The sequence below is a fragment of the Cydia fagiglandana genome, chromosome 8 (genome assembly GCF_963556715.1).
Source record: "Cydia fagiglandana chromosome 8, ilCydFagi1.1, whole genome shotgun sequence".
In the NCBI taxonomy this organism is placed as follows: Eukaryota; Metazoa; Arthropoda; class Insecta; order Lepidoptera; family Tortricidae; genus Cydia; species Cydia fagiglandana.
This window is the reverse complement of record NC_085939.1, coordinates 1,031,748-1,045,107: the sequence shown is the minus strand read 5'-3', so window position 1 is coordinate 1,045,107 and position 13,360 is coordinate 1,031,748. Positions and strand designations below refer to the sequence as shown.

Here is a 13,360-nt window from a genome sequence, read left to right as displayed (position 1 = left end):
AAAAAATCAAAATATGACCTTTAGAAGTACATAACTTACCTTCATCTGTTTAGACGAACAAAGGCAGACGGCCCCTGCAAGCAGGTTCCCATACAAAGGCGCTTCATACACAAAAGCTCGCCAATAAGAGCAAGAATGCCTTCTGACGAACGCATTACTCATTCAATGTGAAGTATGAAAGGTCACTTGGTTTTTAGTACAATGTAGCAAATGATGTTTGTGAAGAAAATGATGATTGAATATACTGGCAGGTAACTTTTTTGCATATTTAACTCGGCAGGAATAATACTATGTAGGCGACAAAGGGGAGGAAGGGGGATCGAGTTTGCATTAATAAGGCTTACATGACAAAATTACTGCAAAAATAACTCACTATGTATTTAGGAATACTTATATGTATAACTTATATTCAAGAATAGTTTGTTTGGACCTGCTAGAGGGGGTATTTTTTTTATAATTAGGTTTTTTTTAAGTTTCTTTTATTGTAGTATTAATTTTAATTTGTCTGTAGTTTTAGTTTATTTTAATAAGTTATTTTATATTCAATATGTTACACATAGATAGTTTCAGAATAATACATAGTCTAGTGCTTTATTTCGTTGAATAAAAGAATAGTTTGTTATTTTATTAAAATATCTGCCTTCGTTGAGGTCAGGTATTTTCTTTTACGTGTAATGTGTATTATTGCTATTATAACGACAGGTAACTTTGCCACTGTCGATGAAAAAAATGCATTTCAAAGAAAAAAAAACATATTAGTATTTTTAGCTAGGAGATGAAAAGAACCTACTACTGGCGAAACTACTAAATGTTTTGGATTAAGTAGGTAAATATAATATTTTGATAACTCTGTGGATGTCTAAATTCTAACATTTCTAGTGCCGTTACGTTGAATTGTGATAGGAACCTGATTGCATTTTAGTATCAATCGTGTTTAGGCTCCTGTATTAGCTCTAAAACCCGGTACTCAGCACAAGGTATCTTTGATCAGTAGCATGTGTAATTTACTTGACCGCTACTCACACGGATCCTTTCCTTAATTAACTCACTTTGATAATGTTTCCACAGGTTTATGCGGTACGATATTTACTTTAGTCGTAGATATTTCGTGGCCAGTTCATAAATTATGAACATTTCATGAAATGCCCCAGTTGGCCTAGTTTATAAGTCTTATCATGCATATTTTAAGAAGTAAAAGGTTTTACATGCCTATAAGGATAAAGTACGAAAATAAGGTTTTAAGGTCAGTTTATTTTATGCTGTTCACAGGAAAGTCGCAAGTCTATACAACATAAAAAATACATAGTTACATTTACGAGTATGAATACCTACAACAGCCATTACCTACCTGGGTAAACATTGTCTAGGTACATTTTATTAATCTTAAAATAAATATTCTACCTACATACACATACATCGCTGGCTCAGTGACCCAAAGAGGATCTTGGCCTCTGACACAAGAGAGCGCCGTTCTGCCCTATTCTGCGCCACTTCACGCCAGAAATAAAAAATAAAAATATTCAAATATTCTACCTACATAACATTATAATAATGTTATTAAATAATATGGTACAGTCAACTGTAAAAATATGGGTGTACAAATCATCTCCAAAATATGTCCCGTAACTCTTATGTCGGTGAATTAAGAACTATGGGACATATTTTTGAGTAATGGTAACATTCCATTTCTAACCGCAGCTGCACTACTGGTACTGAACGCCAGTGAACGCGTCGCTGTCATTGTCAATTTCCATAGTAAAATGAACAGTAATGCAGCTGTCGTTGGAAATGGACTGTCACCTTAAGTTGTCTACATACACCCATATTTTTACCGTTGACTGTACTACAATAGCCTGCCTGTAGCAATGGAAACGGTTAAGTACCTACCTACATTACACGACTCCTCTAAGTAGTATTTATTGACTACGGCGAGATAGACCACCTAGCATATCAATCAGCCACCTGAGGTAACTAATTGACCATTACTCGCATGTACTATCTTTAACCTTTACACATAATTTACTTGAATAGGATAATTGCACTAGTAATAAACATTAAACAGTGTGAATGCAATTTATAGGGACCTAAGTATAATCTATTATCGAGTAATTGATATATTAACAAATCTAAGTAGGTGCACAAGTTTTATTTGTGATCGAGATTTAGTTTTAATAATAATAAAACATTTTTTGGAAAAGTTATACCATTATTGGTTGCCATGTTTCTAAGACAACAAACAATCATATACGAAAATAATTTATAATAATAAGCAATGTGTGCCCTACCATAATAAAATAATTTATAATCAAAAGTAGCTAGAGTAGAAAAGCAGTAAGAGGAAAACAAATTTAGCAGAAAACAGTCGCAGCAGAAGGAAAGTTTTCCTTAACTTTCAGGAACATAAAATAACCCAAATCTATGACCCACTAATACTTTTGAATAAAAGTCCACCTTAACTTTACGGTGAAACCATAAACACAAACACAAAACGGTATCAGTAAAACGGCGCTAGGCCAAGGCCGAATGACATAACGCGTTACGTGTCACCGTTACCCGTTACAGCGCTGCCAGTTACATCGGACAACTTAACCGGTCCTGTCAGGCGAAAATGGACTTTCTACCCGTGCCATAAGAACTTTTATATGATTGTTTACGACAGTTATCGAGCAATCTTCTAGTGAGTAATACTTACTGTAATTTAACATGTTAGATATAAAGATAATATGGGAAAATCACTAAAATCAGATACTACAGGTACCTCATTAGTCGGTTATGTCACTTATGTCTTTAAATAGCTATGGTTGTTTTCAGGAGACATGAGGCCTATTTCGAAGAAAAAATACAGTACCTAATAGATTCTCCAAAAGATTTTTTTTGTATGATACCTACTTGGGTGCCTGTAACTTTGAAATACCGTTTTGGCGAGGGAAACATTGGCAGTTTTCGGACCTAGGTTGATGGTAGAAAGAATATTTGAAAGTATATGATTGTAGTGAAAGAATATTTTATAAATAGGCCATATTATTCTATTGACGAATATTTTGCTAATGTATTAAATTAACCTGACATTATCCATAATTATTATTATTTTCTTCTGTTTGTTTGTTTTACTTGTGTTATTTATATCTAGTTTTATTCTTTGTATATCTATTGTTGTGACTTATTATTATAAGTGAAATTAACTGTATTTGCATGCATGCAACTGTGCTTATTTATAGCAAATAAAATTGGATTGATTGATTGTATGTAGTGTAGAATACCTGTTTCTGAAAAAGAATTGCTTATTTTTCACAGATTTTTACAATGTTTTATTCCCGGCGGGATATGACGGCTTAAAAAAAGTAGCAGCTGGGTTAACTAACAGAATTTATAAGTACGTAATGAAAAAAATAGAAAGACATACTTAGTAATTACAACTAGTTGGGGCACAGTTTGTAAAGCAAAAAAAAATAACGGGGTGCACTCCGGGAGTGCCGCCAGAAGTGAAAACTTAACGACATTGTAACTCAAAATATTAATAACAGCGCCATCTAGTGCAAAATATCTGCAGCACTATGTATGACTTACTTGACTTGACTTACTACAGTTATATTAATACCAGTTTGAGGGAAACTCACTAGATGGCATTTAAATAAAAAAACAATGACATTGACCGTCGTGACACATGACGTCAGCGGTTTACGCGTTACGCTGTCTCGAGTTTAACATTTTTTCCCCACCTCAAAAAGTGCACAGCGCCGCTAAAGAAGTTTTCACTTAAAAATGGACTTGTGCTAATGCAACCTTACTAATTCGCAATAGGTAACGTAACCGTTCTTACTCTACAAGAACACAGTTGCAGACAAGTTCACAAGCATAAAGCTAATTTATCTGAGTAAATACTTCAGCACAAGCAGAACAATGATGATCAGAAAACATAAGCGGTTCGTTTTGTAACGAGTAGGTAATTGTAATCAATTAGAATCTTGGAAGTGGCATGTTCTCATCGGTAACAGTTAATTTATTGTCGTGTCGTACTGTTAAACGAGACGTTAACAGAATCAACTCATAATCTGTAGCTGAATCACATTAAATAGGTAGTCACCACCATAACATATATATATATATAGGTTGTGAACGCCTTTACAATAGAGGCATATTCAGGTATTTGTGAGCACCTTGGCCGCTCCGAATAATCTGAACATATCTGAAATTTCTATGAAAACATGACGTGATTTGACTCTACCCCACTTTGTTCTATTACTTATTCAAATTAGTGCAAAGTTAGCTTAGACGCACTATATTAACTTAAGTTCTTATTTCCAAAAATGTGGACTGGTAAAAGAAAATTTGATAAATGACACTACCTACTTTATACTCTATTGAAAGTGAGGCGATTTTACTGCTTTTGAGCATAAGTTTTAATTTAATTTGTTCCGTTTGTAAAGGAAGGAAGAAACTAAGGTGAGGTATAAATATATTTACCTAATAATAGTAATAATCAGCTAAACAGAACATAAGTACAACAAGAATTCAAAACATGACCTTGAGGCACCTTGAAGTTTAACAAATGACTTCGACCAACGGCAAATTCATTGACATAAGAATTCGACATGTAGGTACTTACATGTCCGACATAAGACGACGTTCGCGTATGCTTTTTATTTAGGTACTGTGCCCTGTTTATCAAAAGCTTGTAACTTGTAATACAAGTGGAAGTCACTTTTTGACAGCTTTTGTTAGAAAGGGACTTCCACTTGTATTACAACTTACAAGCTTTTGATAAACACGGCACTGGTCATAACGTGTGGGCTGCAGCCTGCATGAGTAATGATTGTGGATTTGTTGCACACTTTTGTCCAATAACACAACACATAATATTTGTATTTACAATTTTCAAACTTATTCCCCATACATAAATCTCTAAAACGACTAAATATTTTAATATATTTGGTTCAACTTAAACGCTGAACGAGCGTTCAATTATGTCTTCGTCAGCCTCACTTTTATGGACCAAGAAGATTTTGAATGTTTTATTTTTATGACAGGGAAATGATGTCATGTTTTTCTGTAACAGTGACCGTCGTCACGCAAACGATGTTAAGTTTAGTCTGAGTTAGTATTTAACGTAATGTTTTGGATTGGATATAGGTACACACATATATGTTTCAAAATTAAGGTATATGTATAGAAGTTACGGTGAATTAAAGAAACTAACATACAAATATGAACGCTGAATACATTACATTTTGGGCAGTCGTTTTAACTGCTCGAATTTTAATTCATAACGTGAAATTGTAGCGATGAGATGCACGGGCGAATGATAAAATTAATAACAAAGTTACGTCGAATTGCCTGTATGTCACTACTTGCCCAATCTTGTTACGAAAACAATTAAAACGACGTACCTGTCTATTAACACACCGTTCCACTTCTAAAAATAGCTCAATTAAGACACCAATTAATAGTAATGCAATCCGTTCCTAATCTGCATTCCTAACGAGTTGCACTTAACCATTAGACAAACTTGATGCAACTCGATTTAAACAGAAAGAAAAGGTTCCTTGTTCTTCCTAGTTACTGTGGACTTAGGCCATTTTTTAAGCAAGCCATGATTGCAAAACCAACATGACGTTGGTCCATTACTCTGCCAGCTTTATGGAGTCTCCGTCACTGCACCGTTAATTCCTGGAGCCAGCAACTGGACTTGTAACAGATGCGTTTTAGATGAGATAACCGGAGATACGTGCGTCTGGCACATTTGATTAGGATTAGGTATACGTATTGGAGGAAGAGTGTTAGATTAAAAAGGTGTCGAGTATTGTACTATTGGTGGTGGTTTGTTATATTTATTTGCGTATTTATATTTGCGGTAGTTGCGGTGGGAACATTAATTGCATGTAAAAATACGCAAGGAAGTATAACGGGTTAGCACTGATTGCACGTTATCTTTTCTTTTCGCGGATTAGCAAAGTTAATATTTTGGATTTTAACCACTTGACCGTCCGACGATAGCATAGTATCCGAAAAAAATATGCTCTTAACCGTCCGCGGGAACCTTACTATCCAAAGGGGTGGAAGACAGATTTGATTTCAGAGCCATCTAACGGAATATTTCGGCATTAGGTATTTACTAATTCTTTTGATGCGACAACGTAGCCTAACTAAATAGTTAGCTCTAAAAAAAATTATATGGCAGTGTAGTTATAATTTTTGTAGAAAGTTGTGAACGCGCTGCGCGGGGCGTGCGTCGCAAAAAAAAACCCGGACGGTTGACAGGAAAACAGTCTCGCGGGCCGGACGGTTGAGTGGTTAATTAAAAGGAGGGTTTTGACACTTTAAACTCGAGCGATCTTATATAAAATGTCCAACTATCCATGGTGTACAGTCAGTATCAATAGTAACGGATGAAACAACGCGGCAAAAGTATCTGCCATCTTGAAATACTTTTTCAAGTACTTACCTAGAGATATGTATATTTACAGAATTAGTTACAAAACACAACAAATATACAAAACGGAATGCTATAAATTAAAAATCAATAATTATCTATGAAGTTATTTAGTAAAATGGTCTAAAAAAGGAATACAATGTACCTACAGTGTAAAGGTATAGGTACATACATATTTGAATATATAAATATACATGTAGGTCTCACTTATTCTCGTATTTTCTGTAAATAAACATGCAGGGCATGCAGGTGCCGTGCATTTCGTGCTATTTCGGGCTTCGCTTACACCTTATCTGTTCCTTCTTATGACTATGGTTCTTATGGCTCCTCTACACGATGGGCCAACGCCGGCCACTCCAAGAGACGCATTTATGCGTTAGAGGGAGCAAGTGATATTGCTATATATCACTTGCTCCCTCTAACGCATAAATGCGTCTCTTGCGTTCTGACGACCGGTCTGGCCTAGTGGGTAGTGACCCTGCCTATGAAGCCGATGGTCCCGGGTTCGAATCCTGGTAAGGGCATTTATTTGTATGATGATACAGATATTTGTTCCTGAGTCATGGTTGTTTTCTATGTATTTAAGTATTTATATTTATATATTATATATATTATATATATCGTTGTCTGAGTACCCACAACACTAGCCTTCTTGAGCTTAGCGTGGGGCTTAGTCAATTTGTGTAATCATGTCCTATAATATTTATTTATTTATTTATTTATATCATTCTACCGCATGGATGCGTCCCTTGGAGTGGCCGGTGGCCAATCGTGTAGAGGAGCCATTACAGGTAGGTAGGAGGTAACTGGTAAGTCACTATACTCGGCGGAGCAAGTTCATATTGTTTTTTTTTTAATGTAAGGAAGTACACCCAATATTTTAGCCAACAAATCATGCATTAAGGCATTAAACTCGACAATCGACATGCTAATGCCCTATAGGAGGCTACCGGTCAAAAGTATACCGGCATACGTAAGTAGCAGTACCTAGTAAAAGTTTCTAACAGATAGGTAATTATGTCAATAAATAGATGGAAACTCGACACACAAAAGTAGGTACTCATTTGTACAGAAATCATAGAATAGGTAAGCTTAAATTTTGACCGGTAGTGTATAGGTACAGTCGCCATCAGATATATCGGAGCGGCCAAGGTGTTCACAATATCTGAACAGGCACTCTAACGCCCTGACAATAGAGGCGTGTTCAGATATTTGTGAGCACCTTGGCCGCTCCGATATATCTGATGGCGACTGTACTTAAACTACGACGACGGTGTGCCATTTTAAGTACTAACGTCTCCCTTTGCAAGTCCTTTACCGCCTGCCAACTCCTTAAAAGTAACGTCACATCCTTCTCATAATCATTCACGAACTTGACGGTGCGATTCGGGAAAAGAAATTGACATTCACTAGATATGAAATAGTAAATATATGTGACGTTCCACCGCAAAAGGTACTTTATAGCGGCTGGCGCTTACGCTATTATTAATGCCGCTCCAATATACAATTTGGCATTATGGCACCTTTTGCTTTGGAACGTCACATATCTTTACTATTTCATATCTAGTGAGTCTCTAAACATTATAGTTTAGATATCAACTAGTTCTCTTTTGCAGCGCAATTCGGGCAACCAATGTCACTTTTACGTTAGATAGATATCTACCTATTAGATGTGAATTGGATCTCTAAGTCATATCCTGTGGAAATCGTTCAAGAGTATCTCCAGAATCGCGCAAATGTCAAATTTGACAGGTTAGATCTTAAACATATATCGCTTATCGTGTCTTGGTGATGTCTAAAAGATGTCTATTTCAAAATCCGAATCGGGCCCTAATTCATTTCCCGAATCCAGCCGTGAGTCGACGATATTTGGCAATGTGTACAGTTACTTATCGATTCGGCATTGTGCCGTCCGGCATTTGGAGGCAGAGCGCGTGAGCCGAATTCATTGACAAAATCGTGAGAAACAATCGACGAATTATGTGAACTTATGTGCATATGTTTAAGCGGTGGAAAATTTTGTTTATCTTACGATAACAACATAAACATGTTTATCAGGAGTTTCGAGAAAATTAAACGTTTGCTTTAACCCAATATGGGTTGTACCTAATGTAATTCCAACCAGGTGTTGTTTTTTTTGTAGTGGCCAATGATTTTTTAGTTGCAGATGGGTTAAGACTGAATATTTATATAAAACCCTTTGTTTATTCGGGTTTCTGTTTTTAAATATGAATCTTACGCAGTTACTTTATGGTTTAAACTATAGTTCGTTTTTTTAGCATTAGAAATAAGGTAAACAATCATGATGTGACTTTTAATTGAAAAACACATTTTAAAAATAAGTTACGGCAAATATGTAACGATTATGAATGTAATACGATTATTTATAGTCTTCTGCTTTCATAAATAATTGTTTTTGATTTTTATAAAGCGTTTTTCTATTAAAAGACATGTCAAGATCGCTTACTTTCTTGCAAGTTCTTTCTAATGCTAAAAAAACGAACTATAAGAAGGCGCATAGACACAAAAGTTGTGATGGTGGGCAATGTAACCCGGCAATTTACTAACCTATGGATGGCAACATTGCCCACCACATGCCTACCACCAAGAAGGTTGTCACTTTCGGACGCTCTACCCAACCACGTAACGTAACTAAAATATAAGGTAATATTTGTAATCCAAAGTCGCGTTATAAATTTAAATTGTATTTCATTTGTCTCTTTATGCTTTGTTAGATGTTTTGGGCCTTTAACGTATAAAAAGTACAACCAATATCATATATGAAACAGACTTTCTTTAAAAGAATGCTGCATGTATGCTACTTGTATGTAAAATAACAAAAACGGGTAGGCCACCCATTTTGTACAGAAGTTTAGTTACGTAGTTACATCTAATATGTTTGAAGGAAATGTTAATTAAAGCTTGAAGTAATCCTTCTTTCGACATACGAGTTATGAAATCGACGCAGGCAATGTTGGCAAAGACTTGGGATAACTTTTCCCTCAATCAAAATTGCCAAAAAAGTGTATTAAATTATTATTAAAAAAAAAAATCTCAAGTACTACTTACTCCAATCATGCATAATGATCACAATACGAGTAAATGAAGTCACTGAGAAAAAAACTTTAAATTTTTAAACGTGTTTTTTTCGAAAAATTCTGGCAGTGTTGACTAGCTTACTGTCATAGTTTTGAGTACTGTATCATAATTTCTAGTTGAAAGGGCAAGTGTGCTCCGAATACCCGCATTACCATAGATTTGCGTCAGCCCGTCCTCAAACTGCGGGAATACATGAATGTAGAGGAGTGACAGCAGCCGGCTCAAGGTTGCAACACGTGCCTAGGCACGGGTTTCCTAGGCGTCGGGGCCACGTGACCGGGACCATGTCCACTGCAGCACGAGCTCTGGAGGCTAATTCACACTTACGTTGTGACATCAATATGATGTGATGCGTCGCCAACGTGCAATCGTTAACGCTCCGTAGGGAACGAAACGCAACTGTCACACTAGTAGGAAAGAGTGATAGAGAGATGACTACGAACTACGATAGGTACGCTAGGCACGCTGGCTACGCGCCCTGGCCCCCGTGCCGCACGGGCCGTGCGTCCCGCTCGCGAAAATACGAGTATATATAGGACGAAAATTTGCGAAATGCACGCGCGATAGGCGCCGTAGACAATATGCCAATCTCTAACGCTACGCAGCGAACGAAACACAACTGTCAAGATCACACTAATATTGAAGAGTGATACTAGCGATTCGATGGTGAAGCGCAAGCGATCGTCACCTTGGCTAGACCGTCTGATATTGAGATATCATTTTGATGTCCCAAAGTAAGTATGAATTGTCCTCCTGGAAGCGATCCTGGCCGCGTGACCACCTTCTCAACATGCCGCGACCCCATTATTCCAATCCCATTATTCATTATTCGCCGCCGGGCCACTGATTAAAGAACATTTCGTACGATTTATTCTGAAGAACATTACTTAAGTACTGAGGTAAAAGCGCCTAGTCATACACCTGTCGAAGTGCGTGCTCTATTTATTCTCTCACACAGTTAAAATACAGAAATTAGTGTAAATTTTACTCGAGCGTGAAGAGCGTTCGCGTTTGCGTTATATCTATTTTTGTATGGGGAACTGCGCACCAAGTGGGACGTTTAGGAAACTCAAAATCCCATACAAAAATGCAAAACAAATTTATATACACAAGGGGTTCTGAGATAAAAGCGCTTATTAATGGCATATACCAGTCGAAGTGTGCTCTCTTTATTATCTCACACAGTTTAAAACAGATAAAAAGAAAAATATTAAATATTATAGTTCGTTTTTTTTAGCATTAGAAAGAACTTCGCAGATGTAAGCTTGTGGTTCCAAATCCGGCACTTTTAGCGGTAATAATTTGAAGTAAATTATATGTATTGACCATGCTACATTAGATAATTCAATAATTATTAACAATTAAAGAGCCTGATAAAAACCGCACGCTTGCTTCTGTGGAGTTCTTTCTAATGCTAAAAAAAACGAACTATAGCTAGCTATAGGTAACGATTTTTTTTACAGACTACTATTAGTTATATGTTATATAAAATTTTTTTTTTAAATATAGCACGTAGAGATTACCTACAAAACATTACAAAATATTTTTCACCACACCGGCTCGGAAAGGCTTACTTTGCACTTCAAAAACAGATAGCAAAGTTGCATTTTATTCACATGTGAGGCAAAGTAATCAAATGCAAATTTTGAGTTTATTTCTTATGTTTGCTGGTAGAATTGACTTTCAAAAGATAATTTTGGATGATAATTATTTAATAACATTCATTTGGAATTAATTTGGTTTGATTTTGTTTGATATTTTACATGTAATATTTGCTTCCGGTTGGTGTAGTGAAAAATTGTGTGTTTCACTCGGGGGCAAATTTTGTTTAACCCTCGTGCTTTGAAACCCTCGCAACGCTCAAGATTACATTTTTCGAACCACTCGCTACGCTCGTTGTTCCATTTTGGAATCTTTCGCTTGCTCGGGTATCAATATTAGCACGAGCGGTTAAACAACAACTTTGCCCCCTTCTAAAACAAATAACTATTAAAATACCTACTTACCTTTTATTACCTTAATGACCAGAGTTTGAACAATTTATCGCAAAAATAAATATGATATGGAACATGATACATTTTTTAACAATTATGAACTGCAGTTTTTAAGTAGGTATAATCTGGATATTTTATAAAGATACTGTGTACATAATATGAGTTTAATAAATCTTGACCTATTTTGAGATATACATGTTTTTTGATGGTTTTGCGATAATTTGTCCGATCACTGTTAATGACTATACTTTTTTCATAATTTAAGGACTTTTCTGCTATTTAGGTATAGGTACATAATTGATATCTGTTACTTGAAGAGATATGAATCAACTGTTTCATGTCAAGACACGATTTATTTCGATGGAAAATAACATACATATTACGGAAATACATAAGAATATGTCTGTATGTTTTTAAGATTTTCACGTCATACAATTTTGGCTCTTATTAACAAGACAAGACTGTGGCCTACTAAAAATAAGGTCACTGTTGCCACTCCATATATTAAGTGCTTCTATTATAGGTGTTTTTACCTTATTGAAGAAGATTTCGCCACAAAATGTCCATTCGTTATCTTAAACTGAAGGGCTCGTTTAGAATACAAGCATATCTGCTTCATATTTATCTGGGGCATGTTTTAACTTCTAGATCAGCTATTAACGAAGTCTAACAGTACTTTATCCTTGTACTTACTCTACAAATAAGTAGGTCCCTCATTTGTTTATCTTTATTATTTAAAAAAAAACATTGTATAAGTATATTAGGTGTAAGGAATATGGTAAATGGCAATTTGTGTTGAAATACATAAGTGAGTTAGTTAATTAGTTTGTTTTAGCGTAAGATACGACCGCTAGTCCTACTAATATGTGCCGTTTTCAAGCAAAACGTAGGTAACACAAAAGTAAAGCAATATATGTTGTATTTTACAATATCGGCTCGATTCGGGAAATGAATTAGATCTCTACTAGACTCGGAGTAATTAACAATGGAGCCGTCATTAACAGGCGTTCCCCTCTGTCGAAAATAGGCGGCCAATGGTCAACCTCATGTCAACCATATGTATGGACTGACGTTTATCTGACATGACGTACCTATACATTTGATGTGCCCCTCCCCCGCAAAAAACGGCAGACTATTTTGTACCGAAAATTTTAGACAGGCGTCTCCGTCCTCCAAGCTACTAGACATCAACAAGTTACGATGGATAATTTAAAGATATCTGTAAGATAGATATGTCAAATTTGACGTTTCCGCGATTCTGGAGGTCCTCTTGAACGATTTCGACAAGTTATGACTTACGGCTCGATTCTGAAAATGTATTAGATCTCTACTAGACCTCAACAAGTTACGATATGGATAATTCAAAGATATTTGTAATACCTATAGATATGTCAATTTTGACGTTTCCGCGATTCTGGAGGCCCTCTTGAACGATTTCGACAAGTTATGACTTAGATATCCAATTCACATCTAGTCGTTATCTAATGTAAATCTAGTTGATCTCTATATCGTTTCTAGATCTTAGATATCCAAGTCACATCTAGTCGATATCTAATATAAATCTAGTTGATCTCTATATCGTCTCTAGATCTTGTGATTATCTCGTTTCCCGAATACGCGTGTATATGTAGGTATCCTTATGGCACCTAAGTTAAATATAACTACAATCGGTCTCTTTTACCGTTCCAAGTGATATGTATAAGAAATAAGAAACAGTTTGCAATAATTTGATTGTTACTGTGTGATCATCAGCAGGCGTATTTGGCAGGCATGTTACATGTAATAAGTGAATAGTTTTCTTAACCTTTATGTCATGTTGGTGTGACTGATGATAATG

The 13,360-nt window shown here is 35.8% G+C and overlaps 1 protein-coding gene across 1 annotated transcript in view; it reads left to right on the top strand.

Moving 5' to 3' along the window:
- Positions 1-13,360, top strand: part of LOC134666437 (uncharacterized) — a 30,625-nt gene that overhangs the window by 902 nt on the left and 16,363 nt on the right. The gene's annotated exons all lie outside the window — the stretch shown is intronic.